This window comes from Canis lupus, chromosome 4 (genome assembly GCF_048164855.1).
Source record: "Canis lupus baileyi chromosome 4, mCanLup2.hap1, whole genome shotgun sequence".
NCBI classification, from domain to species: domain Eukaryota; kingdom Metazoa; phylum Chordata; class Mammalia; order Carnivora; family Canidae; genus Canis; species Canis lupus.
In genome coordinates this window covers 77,445,496-77,467,307 of record NC_132841.1, presented here as the reverse complement: position 1 = coordinate 77,467,307, position 21,812 = coordinate 77,445,496, and the positions used below count along the sequence as shown (strand labels likewise).

At 34.1% G+C, this 21,812-nt stretch overlaps 1 long non-coding RNA gene across 1 annotated transcript in view; it reads right to left on the bottom strand.

Annotated features, from left to right (window-relative positions):
- The window catches only part of LOC140632707 (uncharacterized), a 668,295-nt gene that overhangs the window by 62,704 nt on the left and 583,779 nt on the right, over positions 1 to 21,812 (bottom strand). The window lies entirely within an intron of this gene.

The window sequence follows — 21,812 nt, the reverse complement described above, 5'->3', positions numbered from 1 at the left end:
GTGCTTAGAATGTACATATATGTATAATGTAATGTGATATATGTGTGTGATTGATATATATTTAAAATGTGAAATTTGTATATATATTTCCAATACCAGGGATACAAGATTCTCATAGTTCACTTTCAGAGGAATTATAAAATGTTGATTTTGCATTTTAGGTATGTTAATATCTTTAGATTTCTTTAAGCATACAATTAATAAGATTACTTTCACTCTTTACTTCTTCCTTTTGGGGTAGATTTTAGGCTTAATATTAAAAAGAAAGAAACTTTTAGATACCATTTATACCCTAGACCTCCCCACAAGGAGAATTTTTTCCATGATCAAATCAAGGCTGGATTCGGAAGGAGGAATATGTAGCCATGATGGGGGTATTTCAGATAACATAAGTAAAGGAGGCAAACAATGCAGAGGTTCTTTCTGTTGAGAGTGCAACTTTAGGGAACATAGTCAAAGATAAAGTAAGAAAGGGAATTCAGACTTACATATTGGTAAGACTTGAATAATAGTTTTAACTTGTTCTATCTAAAAATATTGTTCTGAAGAAAGTTTTGCAGTAATGAAAATGGTATTCTCAGACGATTAACATGGAATTGGGGAGTATAATGGATTTGACATAGAGGAAATTAGCATTTATTGAATACTGTTGTCCCAAGTTTAATGTTAGGTGTTTTTTCCATATGCTTACTCTTCCATTCAATAAATATGCATGATCCCATAAGTACCAGGGCCAGGCTCAGAACTAGCAAGGCAGTGGTAAACCACACAGGTGGGTTACTCACCCTTATGGAGTTTAGGGGCCAGTGAGAAGAGATAGGGGATGAATAAGCAAATAACAGAATAATTTTTATTGTGCTGAGTGCTCTGAAAAACTATTAACTGGTAATATGATACAGTGGTGATTGGCTAGAATTTGGATTCAACGTGCAGCAGCTAGCTAAACACTTCCTCCTAGAAGGGAGCATCTCAGCTAGACATTAGAGGACGGGGTGTGGGAGCCCTTGAGAGAAGTATCTGAGGACAAAGAGTTGTGCGGGCTCATAGAGGCATGTGAGGCAGGGAAGGAGGGAGCAGTGCAATACTTATTGTCACCCAGATCCTTATAAGAACATGGAATCAGAACATATAACGTTTGTCCTTCTCTGATTGACTTACTTCACTCAGCATAATACCCATCCATGTTGAAGCAAATGGTGGGTATTTGTCGTTTCTAATGGCTGAGGAATATTCCATTGTATACATAAACCACATCTTCTTTATCCATTCATCTTTCGATGGACACCAAGGCTCCTTCCACAGTTTGGCTATTGTGGACATTGCTGCTATAAACATTGGGGTGCAGGTGTCCCGGCATTTCACTGCATCTGAAAATTTGGGGTAAATCCCCAACAGTGCAATTGCTGGGTCGTAGGGCAGGTCTATTTTTAACTCTTTGAGGAACCTCTGCACAGTTTTCCAGAGTGGCTGCACCATTTCATGTTCTCATTCATTTGGGGAATGTAAATAATAGTGAAAGGGAATAAAAGGGAAGGGAGAAGAAATGTGTGGGAAATATCAGAAAGGGAGACAAAACATAAAGACTCCTAACTCTGGGAAACGAAACTAGGGGTGGTGGAAGGGGAGGAGGGCGGGGGGTGGGGGTGGATGGGTGACGGGCACTGAGGGGGGCACTTGACGGGATGAGCACTGGGTGTTATTCTGTATGTTGGCAAATTGAACACCAATAAAAAATAAATTTATTATTAAAAAAAAGAACATGGAATCAATTCTAATGGTTGTCTGAGTTAACACAACTAGTACACTTGACTAAACCCAAACCTAGCTATTTAGAAGTGTACATAACTAAGGGTATCATCTAGTTGCACATGACTTACTGTACAATAATGTGGAGCTGACATCCATACGCACTGGGACCATGCTATCATTTAGGAGTCGTTTTGTTTCAGTTTGCAGTTTTTTCTAATTATGAATTGGAGAATTCCTTACATAGCATGGCTACACTCTGATAGAATCTGTATTTCCAGTATTAGTTTATACTATGAAATATATCATACCTACAAAAGAGAATGAAAGGGCAAATGTGTGTGTGTTTGTGTGTGTGATGTATCTGTGTGGTTTAATAAATAACGGTAGAAACATCATGCACTCAAAGCTTAAGAGAGACCATTAAAATCAGGTTTATAATTAGCTATTTACATGTGCTCTCCCAGTAGTCTGTAGGTTCATAAAAGAGCAGATGCATCATTCATCTTTATAATTCCTGCTTTTAAAACAAGTATGACACATCATTTGTGCTTAATAAATACTCCTTTGATTATAAGGTACATATGGATAATGCTGTTTATGATATATTTTTAATAATTTTTTTAGGTTTTCATTCAAGCGTATTCTCTTCTGCTCAAGCATCTATGTAAAAATAACTTCCGGCTGCAATACAGCAATAGAGTATTTGTGAAAATCTATATGGAGTTCCCTTTGCTTTAGATGCCAAGCATCAATGTATTTTTATGCCACAAGTTTTAAGATTTTATAATTAGAATTGCTATTCTTCTCTTTGTCATTTACGCATTAAATGATGTCTTTGAGTTTTTTGTGTAAAGATCATAATAAAATATCCTGAGGTGTTTATGCATGTCATAAGAAGTCAATGTATGCAAAGGATAGTACAGTAATAGGAGTTAACTATATATTTAATTTCTGGTATAGAAATAACAGGTGGATATTTTGGGTCCAGCTCCACAGATGTCATTTGATCTTTGTAAAATTACTAACTGACCTTTAATCTGTCTTTAGTCCTTCATCATTTCATTATTTGTCATCTACAATAATTGTGTTACTTTGTAATACATTTGTGTGCCCAGTTTCTTTAGCAGATAGGCTCCAATACCAGAGAGGCAACTAGAGACCTTAAATCTAAGGTAGGATTATGGTTCCATTTTAATGTTTGTACTCTCTGATAAAAAACATCATCCATACAACAGGAAGATAAGATGGCTAACAGTACTAAGCTGCCTTCACTAAAGAATGCTGATGGCTGCATTTTCAGCAACCTGGGGCAAGTTTCATGATTAAAAAGAAAGGAAAAAAGCACTCATATTTCCACAGGCAATTTAAAAATATCCTTTGGAATAAATTTAATGGTATATCATCATAACATTTCACAATATATCTTAAGAGCTACCAAGATCTCTTTTTGTTCAAAATTCATCTGTGAATTAATTCCTCACGACTAATAGCTGAAAGCTATTCATAACTAAAAGGTTGGTAATGCAGAGAGAGTCATTGTATTATATGCATAAATCCATCACTTTGGAAAATTATCTCAAAATCCATGAATGTACATATATGGACTTTGGCAGCAGAGCATTACATAAATATTCAACACATTATGCTAGATATTTATGTTTATAAGTATACATTTCATATTTAATGAAATGAGTAGAAATATCAAGGGCTCTATTAACATCTTCATTCCATCTAATAAAAAAACAAAACACAAATGTGCTACAGTAATTAACTGACTTGTATTAATCTTATTTCTTGAAACTAAGGCTAGAAAATAATGCTTATATTTAGATGCAACTGCACCATATTACGGAAGCTGAACAATTGCTATAGGAAACAAGGTTCCAAGAGAAAACTAGAATTTAAGGAAACAGTCTACTGGCCGAAGTTTAATAATCTTGGCAAGAAAATGACCAAAGTAGATAGCAGTCATTTTGTAATACTGTTGATCTACTGACTCATTCTGCTGGCACACGGCAGTAGCTGGGCCTGCGATTCTCCCCCCCTTTCCCCTGGATCCTTCCTAATTTTCTCTTTTCTCTGACTCCTGGACTAGGTAACCAAAGTATATTTTCAATACTGAGAAATTAACATGAGTATATTACTATTAACTAAATGACAGACTTTATTCAGATGTTACCAGCTTTTTTCTACTATTTTGTGTTCCAAAAGACAATCTAGGACACCACATTACATTCAGTCACCATGCACCTTAGTCTCCTATCTCCAAAAGTTTCTTAGACTTTTGTTTTCTTTTATTTTTCCATGACCTGGGCAGTTCTGGAAAAGTCCTAGTCGTGCATTTTTTCACATGTATGTCTCTGAAACAACCCTCAGTCTATACTCAACTGATTTTTTTTTTCATAATGAGATTGAAGCTATGGGTTTTCAAGACCTAAAATTTCCTTATCCTCCTTTCATATCAGGGGTATACGATATCAACACAACGTATTAGTTAGTTTAAGGTAGTTTTTATCAGGTGTCCTCACTCTAAAGTGACTGCTTTTCCTTTCTATAGCCTAATATTTAAAAAAATGTTTTTTTAAAAAGTGTTCTGAGATTTTTTTTAATGTTCTAAACCTTTTTTTCCTTCATGAGTGAACAGAATGCTTTTTAACTTTTTCAGAATTTGATGCGATTTTAAAATAAATACATCACATGTTGGTTCAAATAAAACTAAATTAAAAATCTAAACATACAAAAATTCCATAATGTAACCACATATCTGATCAATATTAAATGAGAGAAAGAAACCAAATAAGGATACTGGGTGATTGGAAGGAAGAAGAAAGAGCAAAAAAGAGGTAAGGAAAAAAAAAAAAAAGAAAAAAGGAAAAAAATGGAGGGAGGAAGATAAATGAGAAAAAAAGGCTCTTCCCAGTTTATAATAATGTATCCAGTGGTCAATATGTATTACTCTTTATTCAGACAATTAAACAATCATTTCACATACATTTATTTATGGCCTATTCTTTAATAGATGTATAGATAGTGAAATAAGCATTATATAAGTTATGTGCCCTCAAAAATTTCATATACTAAGAAATTTATCTGTAAACATCATCAAAAACATCCTGGAAAATGGTCAAATGACCCTCATTTTTCTGCTCTCTACATGGCATAACTCACATACACTGTACCACACACATAATGCACACTACCATATACAATGACATGATAATACAGATGTCCTTGAAGAGGTGAGGGCAGAATCCATGTAGTGAATACTATGGTCCATCACTCAAATCCCCACTTTTGGGAACTAAGAACACATTACCCCAGCTGCCTGTTGGAAATGTTGCTCGCTGATACCTCATATGAGTCCCTCCCCAGATACTGCCTTCCCTCAGGTTACCTACCATCCTCTTTAAGGGCACTCTGCAGTCAAGGATCACATATGACCAGGATGACCACTAGCTGACTATATTCCATGAGGGGGACTAGAGGGATCTTACTTTCCAATATGATAAGGAATGGCTTGGTTGGGTGGGTACAAACATCTTTGAGAAGTTCAGTGGTAGCTTGTATTGTTGGCCAGAGTTTTTGATGAGTGATGCTATTATAAAACTGGGCTCTCCATTAGCACTAGTGATGATGGGGTCCCAAATAATAGAGGCTAGGTGGCAGGATTCATTATTAAGGAAAAATCTAGGTAGGTTTATTTGTGGGGTAAAATCCAGTAGAATTGTGTTAATGAATGGCAAACTTGGATTGGAAGCTAGTGGAGTATGATGGGCAGAGAAAGATGGAGATGAGTACTAGAGCATGGGACTCTAGGGAGATTTAGATGGGCAGTTTAAAAGGATATTGTTCAATCTATACAATCAAAATAAATCAAGAAAAATTATCAGAAGTGACACTATTGCTAGTTCATGATTCACAGCTCAGATCTTCCCCAGAAATTGCCATTAGTCAAAGGGAGCTACCTCAATTTCTCCTTGAGAATAGCTCACATCCAATGACTAGTGGAAACATGGAGCAAAGGCCTGATCTCTTGCCTCCTCCTTCTTTCCCTCACTCCTTTATAGGTGTTGTTTTTGTCAGGATTTCCCCAATAACCACCAGCCTGTAAATCTCCACCTCAGCTTTGATCTGTAGGAGAACCAGATCTGTGACTTCAGACCTTCTGTCTTTTTGTCTTAAGAATGCTGTCAGAGACAGGAGAGATCACAAATATTTCTGAAAAAACACATAAAAGTATGCCCTGCAATTAATTCCATATTTTTTAAAGATTTATTTGATTGTTTGAGAGAGAAAGAGAATGAGCAAGCATGAGCAGAAGAGGCAGGGGGCGAGGGAGAGAGCACTTCAAGCAGATTCCACACTGAGTACAGAGCCCGATGTGGGTTTGATCTCAGTATCCTGAGATCACAACCTGAACTGAAATCAAGAGTTGGCCACTTAGCTGACTGTGCCACCCAGGCGCCTCTATTCCATATTTTAATCATGTCTTCTTTGAGATTATCAATCCTAATTATATCTTCTTGATCATAATGTTTTTTTGTGGAATATATGTTTTAATTAAAAACAGTTAATTTTATAATTCATTGGCATCAATTCCATTCACTATGCCTTACCTGACCACTACTGTCTAGGACAGAACATTTTCATCATCCCAAACCAGAAACTGTACCCATTAAGTAGTCACTACCCATTCCTTACTTCCTGAGCTCCCCAAAATCACTAATCTGCCACCTGTCTCTGTTCATTTACCTAATCTGGAATTTTCACACAAGTGAAATCATATGACGTGTGGCATTTGTGCTGGGGCTTCTTTCACTTAGCATAAGATTTTCAAGGTTTATCCACATAGACGCATGTATCAATACCTTATTCCTTTTTAGTACTGAATAATATGCTGTCATATGAATATATCACATTTTGTTAATCCATTCATTTATCAATGGACTTTGTTTCTTTTTTAAAATAAAAAAATCATATGTCTATATATACATTAGGATATACAACATGATATATATATATATACACACACACACACATATAGTGAAATGATCATTACAGTCAAGTCAATTAATATATCTATCTTTTCATATCATTACCCTGTTTTTTTTTTTTTTCCTTCATGGCATAAATTAAAAAGAAAGAAGGAAAAGTCATTACTTTAGGTTTCCTCATTGAGTTTTTGGACAGGAACAAATACTCTGGGGCAAAGTGATCATAGGAAGGCTCTGTCCATCAAATAAATATTTTACTATCGTATCTCCTTCATTGTTGTTTTTCAGAAATCTCCTCCTTCACTGGCAGCTTCAGGATATGGGGCAAAAGGACTTGGCTCCCTATTAAAAATCAGTGCTTTAAAATTCCTATTGTCCTAAGGTGTTAAAAAGAAACTTGTTTTTAAGCAATCTAAATCTTTTAAGCATTTTCTGACCTAGTAGATATGGATTTCAAAATCAATTCCTTTTAGAGAATGTACTTTACAAAAAAATAAAACATTTTCATATGACCCCTTTTAACTCATCATGTTGCAACCTAGGAATGAATTATTATTTGAAAACATCACTTCTGTGGTTGTGCTTCAGGCCTGCTAATCTTCAGTTTTCCATTTGGGTTTTCATCTGCCCAATGCCATCTTTCTAGTGGCATTTTCTCTGTACTAACTTTCTAACTTTTTTCCCCAATATTTTTTTTCTGATATTTTAAGCCATATGTCCTGAGTCTTTTGATGTTACGAGAAATAAAGGTTACATGTAAGAGGATCACTGAAGTTTTATAATGCAGACTCCAGCAAAACGGAAACCAAGATTAGGAAGGGTAAGCGCACATTCACACAGAGTCGCTTGAGGCCAATAAATTATGACCACAACTGCAGCCAGTATCATTTAAGTACTCTTTAGTTTCTGATGATAAAGCACTAGCTTATCACCATGTTGACAACCACAACCCCCTGTGGCCCTTAGCTTCTGTCTTTTCTATTTGTTACCTAGTCAGCCACATGGAATTTAACAGCACGCACAGTAAAGTATCTTTCTAAGTAGATCTCAATATAAGACATGGAACAAAGCTAGTAAGATCTTATGTCTTGCCGGGTGAAGAAATTATTTCTCCCATCCAACTACCACCTCCCTGTTGCACAGAGAAAAAACAGACATGAAATTACTATATTGTCAGTGAATATCTGTATTTATCTTTTGTTGTAATGGAAGAGAAAGAAGAAACTCTTTGAATTTGAATATTGAAAAGTAAAAGATTCCATATTTAGATTATAATTTCAGAATGATTGCATAGTTTTGTTTTCTGGTTGTCACTTCTACTTGGGAGAAAAAAAATCTTCAAGTCTAGAGGATAAGAAGACATTTATCTGCAAGAATTGTTTTTAAGTTAAAAAATAGGTTTTGAAATTAAATATCTGTATATTCCTTCTCGATTATAGACTCTTGATATTCTAATTAAAAATTGTAGGAGAGGGACACCTGGGTGATTCAGCGGTTGAGTGTCTGCCTTCGGCTCAGGGTGTGATCCCAGGATCCGGGATCAAGTCTCACGTTGGGTTCCCTGCAAGGAGCCTGCTTCTCCCTCTGCCTGGGTCTCTGTCTCTCTCTCTGTATCTCTCATGAATAAATAAATAAATACTTTTAAAAAATTGTAGGAGAACCAGGATAGCAATAGATTAAAATAAAAGTCATGGTACCCAATTAAACTGGCTCATTTTGTCAGGTTTAAGATATATATCTGCTGCTCCTATCGGTCAATAGAAGATGTGAGCTGTGAATATACCTATCATTCTAAATCAAAACATCAGCTCAAAACATCCACTTCTATTTGGAATACATTAATAATCAAAGGGACAAAGTGTTTTTTTTTTTAATAGATGTAAAACATTTTCTTTTTTTATAGGAATGTGAGGTTTCAAAGACATAGGAGCGATGGTGATGTATGACACATTCCATATACCAATCTTAAGTAAATATTACTTATATCTACATTCAAGGTATCCTTGAGCCTCAAAATAATTTTAAATTTCTCTCCATTATTTATAAAAATAAGTAATTCACATCAAGAAGTTTTTACTTTAACAATTATTTTTTTCATCATTGTCTTTAATTCACCTCATGTATCATTATCTCAAAAACATATTTAACTACATAAAAGATATTTTTTCTTGCACTGGTTTCATGTCAGCAGCTTTATTTTTTAGCTCTTGCCATTGGCATCAGGCAAGGGAAATTGAGCTTAAAAGTTAAATGTATAGATTTTGATGTGCTTGCATGAAACTAGATTTTAGTAAGTTTATGACTTTGAATATATACTTATAAAAGTGATAGAATATGAGTCTAAAATATTTTTTTTAAATAAAGAATAAGTAAGACTATTTTCTCATGCCTGAGGAGGAAATAGCAGAGAAAAAGTGAAAATATGGATAGTTAAATGCTATTACATTCATCTGAATTTTTTTTTTTTAGAAAAAACAAGTGATGTTAATAATACGATTTTCAGTCCCTATCTGATCATTTCTTCCAGATTATGTAAATTGTTCTGTCTAAAGCATTAGCCTATATTCTTTTTTCTTTTCTTTTTTTCCTCCTTTCCTACAGAAGAATATCCAAGAATCAGCATGGAGGCTAATTATAATACACAGTAAGAAAATTTGTTCAGAAAGAGGAGACCCGTGGAAAATAACCAATTTTATTATCTCTGTCACATGTTCAAGTTTATATTGAAAACTTCTCACATAAAACTTGGTAATAAACCTATACAAAGGTTGTCTTTAAAATTTTTTTCACTGATGAGTCTTTAGAGCATCTGGTAGAAGTTCTAGACTCTTCCTCAAGGGATCCATGTACTAAAAAGCCAATACACACCAAATAATTTGCACAGAATCCAGTGGGTTCACAGAACTTAGGAACCTATACATAGATTCACACTAATCCAAGGCCAAGCAATTCCTACTTAATTAAAAAAATAACTGTGAATCTCAACACATAAGGGTATACTTTTAGCTTCTTTTTGAGGAAAGAGCAACCTAATCATGATCCACAGCATTATGTTAGTTCTAGAGTTATTAAGTAACATCCATCTTTTAATCAAAAACACCTCAAAGTAAAGGAGGATGAAGATTGACTTATAACATTCAATAAGAACAAACAATATAAACTGATTTAGAGATAGAAGCAGATATTGCAGTTATCAGCCATAATTTTTTAAATAATTAATTTATAGTTAATAAATTAAGATGGAAGATGAGAATGTTGACAAAGAATAGTAAAATGAATATATAACTATGTGTATTCTTAGGTGAAAGATAATGAGATCAAAGCAGTATTTTAAAATCCATCAAGATACTGATCTAAGACATGCTAAAATCTTCAAGAAGCCTTCTTCAAAAAAAAAAGTCTCACTTTTTTTTTTTTTTTTTTTTTTTAGAGAGAGATTTTATTTATTTATTCATGAGACACACACACACACACACAGAGGCAGAGACACAGGCAGAGGGAGAAGCGGCTCCATGCAGGGAGCCCGATGTGGGACTCGATCCCGGGTCTCCAGGATCATGCCCTGGGCTGAAGGCGGCGCTAAACTGCTGAGCCACCCGGGCTGCCCAGAAAGTCTCACTTTGATACATTATGATAAAATTCTAAAAAACAGACAAAGGAAAATACTAAAAGAATCTAAGTGGTGTGTATGGAGGGATTATTATTGTCAAAAGTAAATCATGCAAATGGAAACTAACCTCTCAAAAATAAAAATATACACCATGTAAAAGATAAAGGAATGGTATCTTCAAAGTTGTTTTTTTTCAAAATGATTTTTAAAACTACTAGAATCGAGAATGCTATATTCAGTGAAAATTCTTTGACAATGAAAATAAAATACAGAGATTTTCAGACCAACAAGTTGAATAATAGTCTGTGTTACCAACAACAGAAAGAAAGTAGTAGCCAATGGAAGTAGAGATAGAAAGTAATGTAAAAGAAAAAAAATAGAAAAGTCAAATATGCATGCAAATATAAAGAAAAGTTACTATTCAGATGTATCATGAGATAAAAAATTCAATAAATTTTTTTACCACATAAGAGAACTCAAGGCAAAGGGGCTTAAATTGAACAAAAAATGAGATTAAAATTACTAATTTATAATACACCCTAATAGTCAAGGACAGATCTAATCTTTAATCTGTAAACAACTAAAATAATACTAAAAGAACGTAGAAGCAACAAAGTATAAGCAAGAGAATTAAATTCTGAAAACATATTCAAAATGTCAAAAAAGGAAGGAAAGAAAAAAAACATTAAGCGGGATAAGTAGGTAACAAGTGTATGATTATATACATACAAACATACCTTTATGATTATATTAAATATTAATGGGCAAAATACACAAGTTTAAATATAAATGAGTGTTATGCCATTTTTTATCATAAGAACAATGTTTAAAATTAAAGAATAAATATGATACACTACACAGCCTTTAGCCCAAAAAAGCTTATATGCCTTTGGTAATATTAAACAAAATATTGGACTTTAAGAAGCATTATTATCAAAATCCTTTTTTTTTATATCATCAAAATCCTAATGGCATTTCTCAAAGAAATAGAATAAATAATTCAAAATTCATATGGAACCACAAATATCCCTGCGTAGACAAAGCAATCTTGAGAAAGACCAAAGCTGGCAACATTATCCTCCCAGATTTCAAACTATATTACCAAGTTATAGTAATTAAAACACTGTGGTACTGGCATCAAAACAGACATATAAATCAACGCAACACAATAGAGAGCTCAGAAATAAACCCACAAATATATGGTCAATTAATTTATGACAAAGAAGTCAAGAATACACAGTGGGAATAAGAGTTTTTTCAATAAATGATGTTGGGAAAACTAGACAGTTATATGGAAAACCATGAAGCTTGTATATAGTGCATACAAGTAAGTATAGTATACTTACACTATACACAAAAATTAACACAATGGCTTAAAAATCTTGAATGTAAGACTTGAAAATCAAAAACCTAGAAAAACAGGCAGAAGTTGTTTGACATAGGTCTTGGTGATTTTAACTTGACAACAAAAACAAAAATAAAGTAAAAATAAATGAGTGTATATCATACTAAAAAACTGCACAGCAAAAGAAATCATCAACAAAATGAAAAGGCAGGCTACTGAATGGGAGAAAATATTTGCAAATCATATATCTGATAAGGCAATAATATTCAAAACTTACAAAGAACGCATACAACTCAAAAGCAAAGAAACAATATAATTTTTAAAAGATGAGGAGATCTGAATAGACATTTTTCCAAAGAAGACATACAGATGGCCAACAGATAAATGAAAAGACTAACTGGAATTAAAATAAAAACTTTAAAAAAGATGCTCCACATCACTAATCATCAGGCAAATGCAAATCAAAACCACAATGAGATATCACCTCACCTATGTTAGAATAGCTATTACCAAAAAGACAAGAAATAACAAGTGTTTGGTGAGGAAGTGGAGAAAAGTGAACCCTTGTGCACTGTTGGTGGGAATGGAAATTGGTAGCAGCTACTCTTGAAAACAGTAGGGAGTTTCAAAAAAAATTAAAAATAAATATGATATGTTTTCACTCCTATGTGGAACTTAAGAAACAGAACAGATGAACACAGAGGAAGGGAAAAAAAAAAAAAAGAGAGAGAGAAGGCAAGCCATAAACGATTCTTAGCTATAGAGGACAAACTGAGGGTTGATGGAGGGCAAGTGGGTAGGGGATGGGTTATCAAATGGTTATCAAGGAAGGCACTTGTTGAGATGAGCACCGGGTGTTATATGTAAGTGATGATTTGCTAAATTCCACTCCTGAAATCGATATTACACTATATGTTAACTGACTAGATTTTTTAAAGATTTTATTTATTTATTCATGAGAGAGGCAGAGACATAGGCAGAGGCTCCTCGCAGGGAGCCCAATGTGGGACTCGATCCTGGACCCTAGGATCACACCCTGAGCTAAAGGCAGATGCTTAACCACTGAGCCACCCAAGCATCCCAAGTGACTAGAGTTTCAATAAAAATTTTACACACAAAAAAAATAAATAAATAAAACTACCATATGATTCAGCAAATCCACTTCTGTATATTTATCCAAAGAAAATGGAACACTAACTCAAAAATATATATGCACCCCCATGTTAATTAAATTATTATTTACATTAGCCAAGATATGGAAATAACCTCAACATACACACAATAACATATACCACCACTACCCAACATATACACAATGGAATATTATTCAGACACAAAAAAGAATGAAATCTTGCCATTTGTGACAATATGAATGGACCTTTACAGTATTATGTGAAGGGAAGTAAGTCAGACAGAGAAAGACAAATACCATAAGATCTCTCTTATATTTGGGATGTAAAACAACACAAAACAAAACAAACAAAAAAAAGCTTATAGACATATTGAACAGATTGGTGGTTTCTAGAGACTGGTGGGGTTGGGAAAGGGTGGAAGAAATGGGTGAAGAGGATCAAAAGATTAACAAACAAAAAAACAAAAAAAAATGGAAGAAAGACAAGGAAAGCGCATCTCATATGAAATCTGAAGCAGAATTAAGGGCAGCCAGTATTATCCTAAAAAAACAAACTTTATTTTAATAGAAACTAAACAAGTTTAAACATCTTAATCACTTAGCACTAGTTATTACTTTCAAATACAAGTTACAACAAACTTTCTTTTTTTTTAATTTTTATTTATTTATGATAGTCACAGAGAGAGAGAGAGAGAGTGAGGCAGAGACATAGGCAGAGGGAGAAGCAGGCTCCATGCACCGGGAGCCCGATGTCGGATTCAATCCGGCGTCTCCAGGATCGCGCCCTGGGCCAAAGGCAGGCGCTAAACCGCTGCGCCACCCAGGGATCCCCTACAACAAACTTTCTGTTAAATTTGTGCAACATTGTATCCTCTCTCTTAAAAAAAGGGGGGCGGGGAGAACAAAGGTGTGTTAATGGTATGAAGGATATAATAAGATCAGGAACCAGGAAGGATTCGATTTGAAGAGGACTTACCTCTAGACTAAGTAAGTGATTTTCAGCAATGTGATGTAATATTTTTAAGAATGCCAAAGAATTTGCATGAACAGAATCCTTTATATTCTCTTTCACCTCAATGAACTTAAACTGAAAATCAGATGTGGTCTCTTTAGTTTCTTATAGCTAAATATCTACAGGAGATGCAAAGAGAAGGGAAAAATAGTAATAAAAAGAAATATTCCAAATGTGTTTTTGGTTAGAAATCTGCTTTAGCATTATTAATCTATGAGCATGAGTCTGTTACTGGAAACAACACACTGAATTGCTTTTATTGCTTACATGAGTGATCCCCATATTTTTACAATTTCTAAATAAAAATTTGGAGGTAGAAAAGATTATTAAAGTACATGGCTAATGATAAAAATGACAATTCTCTGGAATGATCAAATTAATTTCATTTAGATAACATCACATTATATGAAGGGAAAATTAACCTGACCAAAAAAGTTTAGACAGACAAATATATAATCAGAACAACGTTTTAATATATTTTCAGCAAATGATAGAATACCAAAAATCTGCAAGTAGATAAAAGAAGTAAACAGCAGCATGGATAGAAAACTTGCACTAATTAGTGTTTATAAAGCACTATACCTACAAAACCCAATACTTTAATTTTTTTAATGGGAATGGAAAAATTAGCAAAGTTACCCATATGTTGGGCAGCAAGGCAAGTCTTAAGAATTTCAAAGGATGTAAATAAGGGAATGTACTCCAAAACCAATGATCTGGAATGAATATTTTAAATCAAACTAAAAATGTCAAATCAAACCAAGAAAAGTTGAAATATGATAGATATGACTAAAGGGATGCCTGGTGGCTCAGTCAGTTAAGCATCTGATTCTTGACTTCAGCTCAAGTCATGATCTCAAGTTCATGAGATCGAGCCCTGTATCAGGAGATTGAGCCCCAGGAGCCCAATGTGGATCCCCCTAAAGATTCTCTATCTTCCTCTCCCTCTCCCTCTCTCAACACTCATTCTCTCTCAAAAAAAGAAAAAAAAAGATACGAGTAAAAACAAATTAAATAAAAATATAAAATCTAGAGGATCAACATGAAAAACTAGGGTTTTATAAATGAATTAAAAAATTAAAAATTATTTGCCAAAATTGAATTAAAAAGTAAACATCAACATCCAATAGCAAGAATGATTAAGGAGACATTACCAAAACTCCTACACAAATAGGAAAATTGTTTGTAAAATTAAATTTCAGCTAATCTGAATATTTAGATTAAGTTCTAAACAGGAAAGCTCAATTCATTAAAATTGACATTAAATTTAAAAAATTGAATATTTTTCACTTAAATTAGATTTTCATTTTAAAACTACCAGAGGAATTCTTATGAAATCTTCGAATTCTCTCAAACATTTAGGGAAGATATTACACTAATTTTACAAAAAAAATCTCTTCCAGAGTAAAAGAAAGACTTCCACCAATTTATTTTATGACATTAATTTAACCTGATAATGAATCTGACAATTAATGCATTATGAAAAAATCAGTGTCCTAGGAAGACATAGTAACAGAATATGGCTCCCCAAGACAATCACACCTGAACCCCCAGAACTGGTTACCTTCTATGGTAAAAGCGACTTTGTAGATGTAAAAAACTGAAAGATTCTGGACAATCAGGAGATTATCCTGGCTTATAGGTGGGACCAATACAATCACAAGAGTCCATATAGAACAGAGGCAAGAGGACCAACATCCATAGTAGGAGATAAGATCACAGAACATGTGAATATGTTGCTTTATATGGCAAGAGGGACTTTGCAGATCCGATTATAGTTAAGGATCTTGAGATGAGGGGATTTTCCTGAAATATCTCCATGTCAATCAATCTAATCTCATTGATCCTTTAAAGCAGAGAATAGTCCCTGGCTGGGTCAGATGTGATGTGAAAGGAACTTGACTTGCTATCAATGGCTCTGAAAATAGAAGGATCCAGGAACCAAAAGTGTAGTCCCTAGAGGTGGTATATAGCTATCCACCATCAGAAAGTTCATAAGGAAACGGGAATCTCAGTTCTACAACCACAAGGAGTTGAATTTTGCCAACAATCCAAATGCACAAGGAAACATCCCCCTCTAAAGAATTCAAAATGGAATGCAGCCCTATCAACACCTTTATTAGCCTACTGAGTACTGTAATGGACTTCTGACCTACAGAATAATAAGATAATAAATTTGTATCGTTTAAGGCGCCAAATTTGTAGCAGCAATAGAAAAGTAATGCAGAGTGAAAATGATTTAACATTCAATAGTTTTAACCATGTAATTCAACACACACAAAAAGAAAAAAGAAGAAAAGAAAAGAAAAGAAAAAAAGAAAAGAAAAGAAAAGAAAAGAAAAGAAAAGAAAAGAAAAGAAAAGAAAAGAAAAGAAGAAAAGAAAAGAAAAGAAAGAAAAAGTATAACCTTAACAGAATCCTGCTTCCTTGAATCTGGGTTGGTATTGTGAATGTTGTGGCCTATAGAAGATGTCAGAAGTGATAGACAATTCCTCAGATAAGGATCAAGAAGTCTTGCACACTTCCACTCTCGTTCTTTTGGATTCTTGCTTTCACCCTGAGGGAACACCTGGTCTAGTCCACTGGATGATGATAGATGATGATTAGCAATGCTGAGAAAATACATGATCAACTGACCCCAATTTATATCAAGCCAGGTAAGAAAGCCCAATTAGTTTAGCATGACCCCCTATATGACCCCTAGGTGACTGCTAATACATGTATGAACTCAAACAAGACCAAAAGAAAAATCCAGATTATCCATAGACTCATGAGCAACAATCAGTTGTTTTAAGACACTCAGTTCAGAGTGTTTTGACATTCGACAGTGTCGTGACAATGCATAACTGATATAAAAGACCAAATGCATATTTGTAGAGGAAATATGACACAAATCTAGTAAAGTAATTTATATTCAATCACTTTTGCATAGGTAACTTATATGCATATGTTTAATATGACAACTTAGTTAATATAGTTATGAATATGTTAATAGTGTATTTCTGAGATATTCTCAAAAAAATCCTAAATCTGGATAGAACTTACTGACCACTGAATTTGTGCCCAAGGAAGCATTGATCCTCCCTAACAGAGTCAAACAAATTCATTTTATTAAGTGGTTATAATGGAAGGGAGAATTAGCCAAGCATTAAATGACAATAATGGAGAGATGACCATGTTCAAAAAACTGATAAACTGTGTATGCTATAAACTATACTAAAAACAATAATACAGTAATTCCTTCTTAACTGTAGGGGACACATTACAACACGTCCAGTGGATGCTTGAACCATGGATAGTACCAAACCTTCTATATACTATGCTTTTTCCTATACATATATATCTATGATAAAGTTTAATTTATAAATGAGGCACAGTAAGAGGTTAACAACAATGATAATAATAAGATGGAATGATTATAACATATACTGTTTCAAAAGTTATGGGATTTGGTCTCTCTCAAAAGTAGCTTGTTGTGTTGTGCTCACCTTTCTCATGACGATGTGAGAGGATACAATACCTACATGATGAGATGAAGTGAGGTGAATGATGTAGGCATAGTGAGAGTGTAAGGCTACCAGTATCCTCTGCTTCCTAACCACAACTGACAGTGGGAAACAGAAAAAAAAAAAACAGAAGTGAAACCCTGGATAAGGAAAGACTACTATATTCTTTAGCTCAGATTGTATTTGGGGGTGAAAAAGCAAAGGAGTTGAAGAAGTCTGCCTGTATGTTCTGTTAGCTAAAATCTGACAAATTCAGCTTCCTGGAAATGCTCAATGCCCATTGTTCTTTGTGCTTCTCCATTACTACATTTATCTTGAAGAAAGTAGGTCCAGGGAAAATAAGTACTCCCTACCTATCCATCTTGATAACTTCTTAATGCTTCCTTATGCCTACAGCATTGTACATTAATGTTTTGAGCAAAATCTATAGGTCAATCAATCTCCTGTTTGAACCAAAGTGCCAATCTGTCATGTACTATAATGCACTCTCTCTTCTAACCAAATTTTTAGGCTCTGAATTTATTTTTTCAGATGATTCTGTCAATGTGCTGCATGATAAAAAGCAAGTCATATGTTAGCCTTGCTTGCACACAACCTGATAAGCATCACTATAAACTACTACTTGATAGATGGCCACATTAATGGAAATATATCTTCATTATAAATCTCTGGACCATAGAATCTTTCAAAAAATCCTAATGTTATGTTACCCGCAAAAGGAAAATAAATTACAGTTTTTCATGTTCTAAAACAAACAAAGATAGTATTTCTTGGCACTGCTTCACTCGAATACCACATAAAAGTAACTATATTAATTAAAGAAAATTGTTTAGCATCATTATTTAAAATTATCAATAGCCAGAGGAATATATGTTCACATGAACAGTTTTATTAGTAATACAACCTAGGGGAAGTTACTTAAACTCTCTGAGTTTCAATTTCTTCTCTTGTAGAATATGTAATGACCCTTGCTAAAACCAATAGAAATGTCCATGGATAAACATTTGTTCTTTTTCATGCATCAGATATTATCCATAGCACTTGGGAGATACTGGGTCAACTAGTTTAAATTTAATCACAAATGTATCTAAATTAAGTAAAACTGTATGGAAACATCTTAGCAGAATATTAATGCAAATAGCTACATGAAAATTGCTGGACCCCATTTTATTCCATCTTTCATTCCATCTTTTGGTATATCTGATTTTATTGACAATCCGGTTGACACTACACTCCCAAAACTCCCAAGCCATCCCAGTTACTACTAGGTGAGATTTGTTGGATTGGATTACTTTCACCTTCTATCAAACTCATTGGTACCCCTTTACAAAGGGTTCCTGAGAAAAGAAACTATATCACACAAATCAAAAGTACATGCCACATGGCCAAACAGAGAAGAGTTTAATATACGAAACTTAGTAATTTATCTTCGTAGCCCTGTAATTGTTCTGCTCAAATAAGAATGAAATATCACCACCAAAGTTGATATAACTTTTGGCTGCCTTACAACTTTTAGATGGATACTTAGATCTCACGGTCCAATATATTGACCTGAAATATTAAATCTGTCAAAACACACTAACTGAACTCAACTGAATTGATATGCTCCTTTAGTTCATACTACCCAGTGTAACAGTAAACTTTATCATTCACCATTTTATAGTCCTGCAAGCCCCTTAATCCTCACCCCACATTTAATCTATTTTTTAGAAAAAAAAAAAAAAACATGGTAGAAGAAAGAAAAAAGTTATTTGCAGCAGTTATTTATCTCAAATCACATCAAGATCTGAAAGCAAGTATCCATGAATTAGTAATATTTATGGAGTTTCAGTGAGACAATTTGTCCAAAAGTGTGTTGACTTGCTGTGAAAGTTGCTATTAAAAAACACAGCAGGACATGTCCATTTTAATAGCCTCAAATGCAATAATGGAGCTCTGGGTGGACTTCACCATGGCGTATCATATCTGCCCTAAGAGAAATAAAAGGAGTCAGAATAAATGTCACCTTGCGGTAAATTTCTTCCACATGCATTTTGAAAAAAAGTTTGGGTTGAGATCTGCTCAGATATATAAAACAAAAAGACAAGAGCACCTAAACTGAGAACTAAAACAATGTGGTTAATACATAAATATTATGAGATAATACTAGAGTGGTCTGCAGGCATAGCATAAATGTTCTAAAAGTTTTGCTTTATTGCTAAGCTTAAAAATGAGTACTACACAGAAAAGTGTGAACTCTAATTTTGTCCAGACCCTAACAATATCCAGTTTCTGAGTGCGTCCATGCTGAGCTGCAGATTTTTTAAGGGAACATCCCTGTGCTTATATAGCATTATAATGGTTCTCAGTAAATCAAATGCTTCCAGCTTATTCGTACTGGACTTGGTCAATGTGAACTTAAATAATCCAATACAATTTTTCCTTGAGCAATTTTCACACACACACACACACACACACACACACGCACATAAAGGTGTGTACTGTGCTATGTATATCTTGTGCTTATTATATAATTTTACATTCATGGGAAAATCAATAAGTCTGTCTGCACCTTTATGAAAATAAAGGCCATCATTTTCAATTACTCTTCTATGTGCTCACTAAATATAGAGAAAAGTCAAAGTTTAGTTTAAATATCTTGGGGGAATGAATAAATATGATATTATGTGCCTCCAAAGAACCATTGCAATGATCCAAAAAAAAGGCATGGGGATAAACAAAAGATTTTATCCTTTATTTCCACACTGCAGTTATCAACATGGATTCTTTTGTCTATCAACACTGACACTAAGCTCTCAAGATTGTATCGTTAAGTGTTATGATCTATGGGTCTTATAAATGCCCAGTGCTGTGGGTGAGTGCAAGCACTTTGAATTTCAACCTCATGTGTTTCCTTTATAGGTCTGTGGATATTGCCTCTGAGATCTAGTTATATTTCCCAGTATGTCAGCATTCAGTGTAAATTCACTCAGTAGTCAGCAGGTTGCAATTGTTGGGAGTGGGGTTCTAAGAACCCACATAGAGAAAGATGAAGTTTCCTGTTCAGAGGGCCATGTGAGCAATAAGAAAGTCTTCTGGCTCCAGCTCAGAGTTATTGTCTTTGACCATCAACCAGTGGGCCGTGGAAACTTCAAGCAGACAGCAGTAACAAAGCAACAAAACATCTCAAAGGAGATTCGCCTTGAGTTTCGTTGAATATGACGAGACAATGTGAAAATAGAACAAACTGTCTTCCATCCCGCCATATGCCACAATATAATGTAGCAGTATTTACCAGACTAACATATACATGCAAGTGTAAGGGAAAAAGAGGTATCTTAAAAATACCTCTTTTTTTGGTATTTTGGTGAATTCTTGTTTGGTTAGAACAAAGTAAAATTCTGTTTGTCTCTGTCTCTCTCTCATTCTCTCACTTTTTTTTCTTTCCAAGCTGAATATATAATACCTTGTGTGTGTGTGTTTTTTTTAAGATTTTATTTATTTATTCATGAGAGACACACAGAGGGAGAGAGGCAGAGACACAGGCAGAGGGAGAGGCAGCCTCCATGCAGGGAGCCCGATGTGGGGCTCGATCCCAAGACTCCAGGATAACGCCCTGGGCCGCAGGGAAGGCACTAAACCATTGAGCCACCCAGGGATCCCTATTATAGCTTGTTTTTAAAAAAATATTTAACATAAGACATGAAAGCTCACTTGCTACTTTTACTGATATTTTTTATTTATATCATCAAAGAAAAAATTAGCATCAACCATAATAAAATCTATATCCTCTCTTCTAATCCAAATTTCATTACATATTAACCTCCATATGTAAGCAAATATATTTTACATAAATATAATAATAAGTAAAGAAAAAAACCAGTACCTGCTTTTAACTGCCATGCAAGATAGACAATAAGTATCTATTTTGTCCCTAAGTTCTATGTATTGCTAATATGATTTCAAAGCCACGAGAAGGCTAATTTTATAATTATTGAATTCTAAAGGGTAAAAAAGGCTCCTAAATGCACAATATAAAGTATATATGTCATTATGGCTACCGTAAAAATGTAGAAGTTTCAACTCTAAAAGAGAAGTAATTGGATTCAAGCCCTGCCCAAACACTTCCCAGCTGAATTACACTGGGTAAGTGATTCAACCTTTGTAAGCCTTAGGTCCTTTACCTGTAAAATGAAGATACTATTATTTTTTTTTCATTTATAGCATTATTTATGACCACATAATGATTATTCATGTCATAGAAAATGTTGAGAAAATATTATCTGTACAGCACTTAAGAGATAAATAGAATTTAAAATAGCTGATGTGCTGTTATAATTAAAAACTGCTGTTGATATTGAGGCTGTATGAGAAGAGACATCTTGTTTCTTATCCTCACCTGTGATGATATAGCACTACTGAAATTGATAATGGTTAATCCAAATAGACTTGGTTAAGTAAATTTTCAATAAAGTGTCCTTTTTG